The sequence below is a fragment of the Pteropus alecto genome, unplaced genomic scaffold (assembly GCF_000325575.1).
Source record: "Pteropus alecto unplaced genomic scaffold, ASM32557v1 scaffold139, whole genome shotgun sequence".
Classification (NCBI taxonomy): Eukaryota; Metazoa; Chordata; class Mammalia; order Chiroptera; family Pteropodidae; genus Pteropus; species Pteropus alecto.
This window is the reverse complement of record NW_006443567.1, coordinates 2,376,862-2,384,595: the sequence shown is the minus strand read 5'-3', so window position 1 is coordinate 2,384,595 and position 7,734 is coordinate 2,376,862. Positions and strand designations below refer to the sequence as shown.

General features: G+C 37.2%; 1 pseudogene; it reads left to right on the top strand.

The window, feature by feature from the left end:
• Positions 1-6,188: 6,188 nt before the first annotated feature.
• On the top strand, positions 6,189-7,162 carry LOC102887717 (annotated as a pseudogene).
• The last annotated feature ends 572 nt before the right edge of the window (positions 7,163-7,734 follow it).

Sequence of the window (7,734 nt, the reverse complement as noted above, 5' to 3'; positions counted from 1 at the left end):
GAAAAGTAGAAAACTCCAAAAAAGAGATAAAAATGGAGATGGAGATTATAAGAGGGAACCAGTCTGAAATGGAGAACACATTATCTGAGATGAGACGTATATTAAATGAAATAAACAAAGTGAATAAAGAACAGGATCACATGCCCTATCTAGAGGACAGGAAAGTCCATCAGGACATTCAAACAGAATGGCAAGAAAAAAGAGGCCAAGACTATAAAGATGATTTAAGCAGGATATGGGCCACTGTTAAGGCTCTAAATATTCATCCTATTGGCATAAGTGAAGAAAATCAAGATGTTTAATGACTGTTTGAAGAAATAATGATGAAAAACTTCCCTAACCTGGTGAAGGAAATGGACATAAAACCCTAGGAAGCTCAGAGGATTCCAAAAATCAGAGATCCAAAGAGGCCCACACCAAGACACATCATAATTAAAATGGTAAAGATTAAATAAAAAGAAAAAAATTAAAAGCATCAAGAGAAAAACAAATAATTACATGTAAGGGAACACCCATACGACTGGCAGCTGATTTCTCGAGAGAGGCTATGCAGGACAGAAGAGCCTGGCAAACATTTTTCAAAAGAATAAAGACCCAGGATATACAACCAAGAATAATTTATCCAGCAAAGCTATCATTTAGAGTTGAAGGAGAGATAAAGAGCTTCCCAGACAAAAATAAACTAAAGGAATTTATCACCACCTAGCCAGAATTACAGGAAATGTTGGAGGGAGTTCTTTAAGAAGAAAAAAACATGTATCAAAAAAACAGGAATAAAGATTGGTAACAAGTACATTCCTATCAATAAGTAACTTAAATGAAAAAGAATTAAGTGCTCCAACCAAGGGATGGAATGGTTAAAAAGATAAGAAAACAAGCTCCTACATATGAAAAGGAAGGGAATGGAAAAAGTTATTGCTATGATGAACCTAGAAGGTATTTAAGTCAGACAGAGAAAGATAAACGCTATATGATTTCACTTATATTTGGATTGTAAGGAATAAAAAGAACAAACTAATAAAAAGCAGACCTGCAAACATAGTGGACAATTTGGTGATGGACAGAGGGGATGGGAGTTTGAGGGGTTGGGAGAATGGGGTGAAGGTTTAAAGAAGTACAAATTAGTAGGTGATGGATGGTCACGGGGAGGGCAAGCATGGCATAAGGAATGCAATTAGCATTAATACATTGGCTAGGTGGAGGGTCAGAGGAGGGAGGGAGCAATTGAGGGGATTATTTTACTAACTATGTAGATGTCAAACCAATGTACTGTATACTTGAAACTAATAAAAATTAAAAAAATTAACATGAGACAGATTAATAAGAGAAAATGACCAAATTTATTACATATATACATATGAGACTCCCATAAAAAAATATGAGACCCAAGGATATATTGGGCAGTTGAGGCTTATATGCTATTCCGTACTAAAGAGAAGGAGGCAGGGGTCTAGGATTTCAAAGGGTTTGTAGGCAATTCACAGGTAGATAAGAAAGAGCAAACAAGTTGTAAAGAAATTCTTGCAGGGCCACTCAGAAACAATGGGATGCAGAGGGGGTCCAACAAACAGGCTTTTGTAGATTTCTTCCTGTCTGCCACAGTTAATTCACATCTGCTAAGGTGCTTATGCTAAGGATCTCTTCCTGAAGCATGTTTTTCTATCTAAATTCCTTTAGGCAAATAAAGGGGAAGAGTCAAAGATTCTTTCTCAGTCTTTTCTTTCTTAAAAATAACCAGCTTAAAATAATCAATATCCCAAAGGCATATTTTAAGGTGGCAAACTCTGGTCTCCCTCTCATGTTTAAAGAATGATAGTGAAATTCGAAACCTGAGTTGACCTTGTGAGATTTGTGATTAATTCAGGAGCTAACTTTAAATTGGTCATTGTTGGTAATATTTCTTTGCAGGCTTAAAATAAATCTCCCCATTTCTACATACTATCTTTGTTACCACTTTGCACATTTCATACATTTTCCTTCAAGGAGCACAGATGGGAAGACTGAGGCAAAAACTTAAGTGAAATTTCCTCATTTTTGTGATTTTATAGGAGCCCAAGTGAAGGCTCTGATTTTCTGATGTCTAGCTGACCTCACTAGGGAGGGACACAGTAACTTATTGGGATGACCGTTGCTCATGTCACTATTCCTCCCTTAGTTATATTGTGTATTACATTTTCATTAATATATTGATCATTGAGTGGGGCTAGGAAACTTGTATTGCGAAGCCACTCTGGCATGGCAAACGTACTGTTGTTACTATATTGTGTTTTTTGGGGGGAAACTGTTCAAGTCATGCATTCAGGGAACACAAGTCATCCCTCGCCACCATCATTGCACTCTAGCTACCAGTCAAACTGGACCACTAGAAGTTTCCTGAACTTTCTAACATTTCTGGTCTTTGGACCCTTTTACTTTGTCGCTTTCTTGGTCTCAAATGCCCTGCCCTAAACTCTTTTTTGCCTACTTCACTCCTCCTCAGCCTTCAAAGCTCACCTCAGGCTTTACTTTTTTGTTTTGTTTTGTTTTGCCCTTCCAAGTTCAGGTTAAATGCCCCTCCCCAAAGTTCCCATACAGACTCATCATGGTAATCGTCAGTTTGTTTCTTTGTCTGCCTCATCAGACTTTAAACCATTAAGGTTTGAATCCCCAAGGGAATCTTTTCTCTAGTGAAGTGTGTAACAAATTCCATTACTTCATATGTAGGTTGAAAAGCCATATTCAACATTACACTGTACTTTTATCTTTGTAAATGAAATAATTATTTTTGTCATAAAATTATATTATGAGAAGGAAAGTTCAAAACAAACCTTCAGAGGAGCACTTTTATTCTATGGGGCATTAAATGTGTAGCATATAATAAGTTGGCAGTGTTCTTTCTTATTTGTAGATATGATTATAGTGTCTCAGGCATCAGTGGCAAGCACACGAGATCCAGGTTTAAGCCTTGACTTTCCTAATAACTGAACTTGAGCAAGTCAGCCCCATATTGCTTGGTATATGAAATAAAGGAATTAGTTGTATTAGATGATCTTTAAGGTCCCCATAGCTCGGACTCTTTCTGATCTGTGATTTAATTCAATACGCAGTGGTAGAGAAAAACTTTCTATGATATTCTCATTTTGATAATCTAGTGTCTGACCAGCTGAGCTCTGTGAGGCCCTTGAAATCAGGACTGTCATGTTGAAACAATTCCGAGCTAAGAGGCTCACCTGGTGGGAATGTCATGGCCACTTATAAGATGGGAATGTGTATGCACATAGCAGGCTTACCTCTCTTTTGATTCCATCTTCCTTAGTAAGTCGAGAACTTAAAAAAAATCTAATGCTTAGCGGGCATATTACAGTCAAATGCCCCCTTATTTGGGCACATTTCTTTCTCAAAATTGAGCAGGATGATGTTACACAGAGAGATGAGTTCATAGATTCATTGGACTAAAGAGGGACCTGAAAGGCCACCAAATCCACATGCTCCAACTCTGGTGTGAACTAGAATGTAAACCATCTTGGATCTATGAGCTGCTCTCCACATCTTCCAGAGTCTAAAGCCTTCCTCAGGCGCTCCCAGCCAGGTCTTTCTGAAAACAACCCCAGATTCCTCAGAATCCAACCTGGTGTGCTGCTCTTTTTCTGTTCTAGCCTAACTGCAGACAAGATGGTTATCCATCTCAGTGGAATAATCCTCTTGTATTTTGCAAAGTTCTCATCTACAAACTTTGGTTTAGATATTTAAAACAAATCTTTTTTTAAAACATTTTCTCTCACTTTTTAATTTTAATTTAATTTAATTTAATTTAATTTAATTTAATTTAATTTTATTTTATTTTATTTTTCAGCCTCTTGGTTGGATATACTTTGTTGTATTTCTATGATTCCTAATACACTGCCAAGAAACTGCATTTATGGCACATTTATTATATAGCATGTCTCACATTTACTCTCCTGCCCCTAAGAGAGATCCTGGCTATGAGTTTCTCATTCTTTACTTCCTGAATTCCCATCCTTTCTTGACACCAGTACCCAACTTTGTGTTTAAGTGTGAATATCTTAAATTGGAAGCTTATGGGAAAGTTGGGAGAATGTTAGATCATTAAGAAAATCATGTGCTAGACCACGTGGGAGCCTCTTAAATACAACCTTGGTGGTCATGACCCTGACCAGAGGGAGAAGCCTGTGATGTCACCCCTTCCCTGAGTCCCAGTTTCACGGATAGTATCTCTGAATGGAATTGTCTGAGAGAGATTGTTCCTTGTGAAAAGTTCACATGATGGAGTCTGAAGAGCTTGTTTCACTTGGAGCCCAGCAGGACAGGGTGGTTTGGAATGCACATTCAGTGTATTCTGTTTGGCTGAAAGCTGTCACAGGGAACAAGTACTTAGCAAACAGCATGAACAAGGATTTGAACTAGAAAATGAGAAGGGCCTTAACAATACTGTAATAGTGGCTTGTCTCTTCAAAAATTGCTCAATGGTACACCAGGAGGTGATAAAGAAGACTAGGAAATACATAAATAGATTTGGATCTCATTCAAAACAATCCAGTGTAAGAGTGTCCTAATATGAGTAATTTGAACAGAGGTTGCTGGGTCACTGTGACCATCTCCGCTTTACTATATATGATTGGATTTTTGCCTCTTTTAAGGCAATAGCCACAGACTAAGTATGCCTACAGGATAGTCACACAACTTGTTGAAAATAGATCGACCAATCACCTGCTTAGTCTGTTTTCACAATACCAAATGCCTGGGTTGCATGTTTTTCTTTTTATATGTCACTAAATTAACTGAATAGACCTGTCGATACCATTTTCAGCTTTTTATGTTTTAAGTGGAGTTATGTACAATTGTACAGGACTATTCTTTCAAGTGTTTACATTCCCTTTGCTTAAAAATCTGTCCTTCCTATTTCTCTCTTGTTTACTGAGGTATAATTGACTATTTTACTATTGTAAAATATTTAAACTGTACAATCTAATGATTTGATGTGTGTATATATTGTGAAAATGTTAATTAACGAGTTCTTAAAATCTCTTAAAGTCTCTTTTTGATATTCTAATTTTAGGTGCTATCTGTGCCTTATACATACAGCCCAAACTTCATGAATGATAAAATATAACTACTGAAGGTATGTTCAATCATCAGGGGCTCTGTTATGATGCTGGTTTTAGGGGTCATGTCACAGGAGCCCTCCTACTTTAGGTAAAACATGGATATAAGAAGGTATTTATTACAATGAAGGTAAAGTTTATACCTAATGCTGCCCTGTAGCCACTAAGGCTTTAGCAAGGATTCAGTAGTTGCTATATAAAGAGCCAAGACAGCACGGTATCCACTCTCAATACCTATTAATAGACTCAGTGGAGAGCTTTAGGGTTGTGTATGGACATACCCTGGTTCATTGACTTCAATTTAAAAAGACATCAAATCCAATTAGATAACCTCTTCCCAATTCAATTCAATTCAACAAACATTGTTAGAATGGAAGGCACTGTGCTACCTCATGCAAAGCATTTAGAGTTTATTTTTTCCTTTTTGGTTTCTTGTAGCATTATGTCAGCACAAGTTAAGTTGGTAAATACTGAGATTTTCTTGTTCAGGAACTTCAAGAATGCCTTTTCTTATTTGCTTGTAACTCTCGAAAATTTTATAATTTTCTTCTGTGCTTGGAAGGCCTTTATTCGGAGCTCCTATTCATAGCTTGTGTACAGACTCAGATATTTTGGAGATGAAGACATAGACTTGTATCAGTGCTTTGTGTCACAGCCTTTTGGTTTTAGAGGTCCTGATAGCCTCAAGAGGAGATGATGGATGTGCTAATTATTAGCATTTAGGTTGTTTTAAGGATAGATCCTTTTCTGGGGCAGAAGTCCAATTTTAGTACTGTCCAATGGAAATATAATGCAAACCACATTTGTAATTCTAAATTTTCTAGTAGGCACATTAGAAAAATAAAAATGAAAAGGTGAATTTTAAAAATATATTTTATTTAGCCCAATATATCCAAAATATTTTCATTTCAATATGCAACCAATATAAAAATTACTAGTAAATTATTTTATATTATTTTTTAACTCTTGTACTAAGTCTTTTAAATCTGGTGTGTTTCATATTTACATTATATCTCAATTCAGTCTTGGCACATTTCATGTGCTCAATGTGGCTAGTGGCTACTGTATAGGACAACATTGTCCTAGATGGACCTTGACTCCCGTTGGGATGGAGGCTTATGTAACTCAAGTACATTGACCTCCTTTAAGGGATTTAACAACACTGCTGTACTCAGAATGGGAATCCCTGTTGTCACATCTGAGAGCATCAACTATTTTGCTTCAAGAACAGTGATTATGGCTCTTTCTGTGCCTAGCGCAGCCATAGTTTGTAATCCAAAGAAACATCTGAAGCATATTGCAGCTTCGAAGCATTGGATGCTGGGTAACCTAACTCGTGTGCTTGCTCCTTGTCCTTCTAATGGTCTCCAAAAGCTGAGAGAATGTCTCTCTCTCATCATTTTCCTAAGTACCAGACTTAAGTATGTCCTAACAAGAGATGAAGTAAAGAAGATCTGCATGCAGGGGGTTATTAAGATTGATGGCAAGGTCCAAACTAATATAAACTACCCTCCTAGTTTTCTGGATGTCATCAGCATTTACAAAACTGGAGAGAATTTCCATCTGATCTGTGACAATCAAGGGCCACTTTGATGTTTATCGGATTACACTTGAGGAAGCCAAATACAACTTGTGCAAAGTGAGAAAGGTCTTTGTGGGTGGGATCAAAAGGAATTCCTCATTTGGTAGCTCATGATGCTCGTATCGTCCACTACCCCGATCCCCTTATCAAGGTGAATGACATCATTCAGATTAATTTGGAGACTGACAAAATTACTGGTTTTATCACGTTTGACACTGGTAACCTATGTATGGTGACTAGAGGTGCTAACTTGGGAAGAATTGGTGTGACCACCAAACAGAGAGACACCTGGTTCTTTTGATGTAGTGCATGTGAAAGATGCCCATGACAACAGCTTTGTCATCCAGCTCTCCAACATTTTCGTTATTGGCAAAGGCAACAAACCATGGATTTCTCCTTCCTATTGGAATAGGCTATTCACCTCATCATTGCTGAAGACAGAAATAAGAGACTAGCGGCCAAGCAGAGGAGAGAGTGAAATGATCTCTAGGTGACATTATTGGAAGAGTTTTTGTACTTAATTAAAGATAATAAAGCATGAAAAAAAGAACAGTGATTATGGTTCTTATGCTATGTACTGATTTTTCCATTTTTCCAAAACTATGCCTACAGTAAGCTGTTACTTCACGGACTTGTTCCCTAAATTATAGGATTCAATAAGGAGGAGAACACCTTAAGCCTTGAAATGGATAGGGTACAGAAAAAAGGAAATAATTCCCTTAACAGTAAATGTACTCTCCTTTAACAGTGAGTCAGCAATGCTTATCGAGCAATTACCATATGTAAGGCAATGAGCTAGATATTGTGAAGGATGTATAATAATGACCAAGACATGATTCCTGACCTCAGGAGCTTAGATTATACTCTGTGAGTGAAGCACTACACAAACATATATGCACACATCCATGTGCACGTACTCACACACAAATACACACATACAAACTCTAAGATAAACTAAGATTGAATGAGTGCCATACTAGAGGCCTAACCCTTGTATTTGGGGCTCAGATTAGATTAATTCCAATTGAAGAGATTCAGGGGCTAATTATG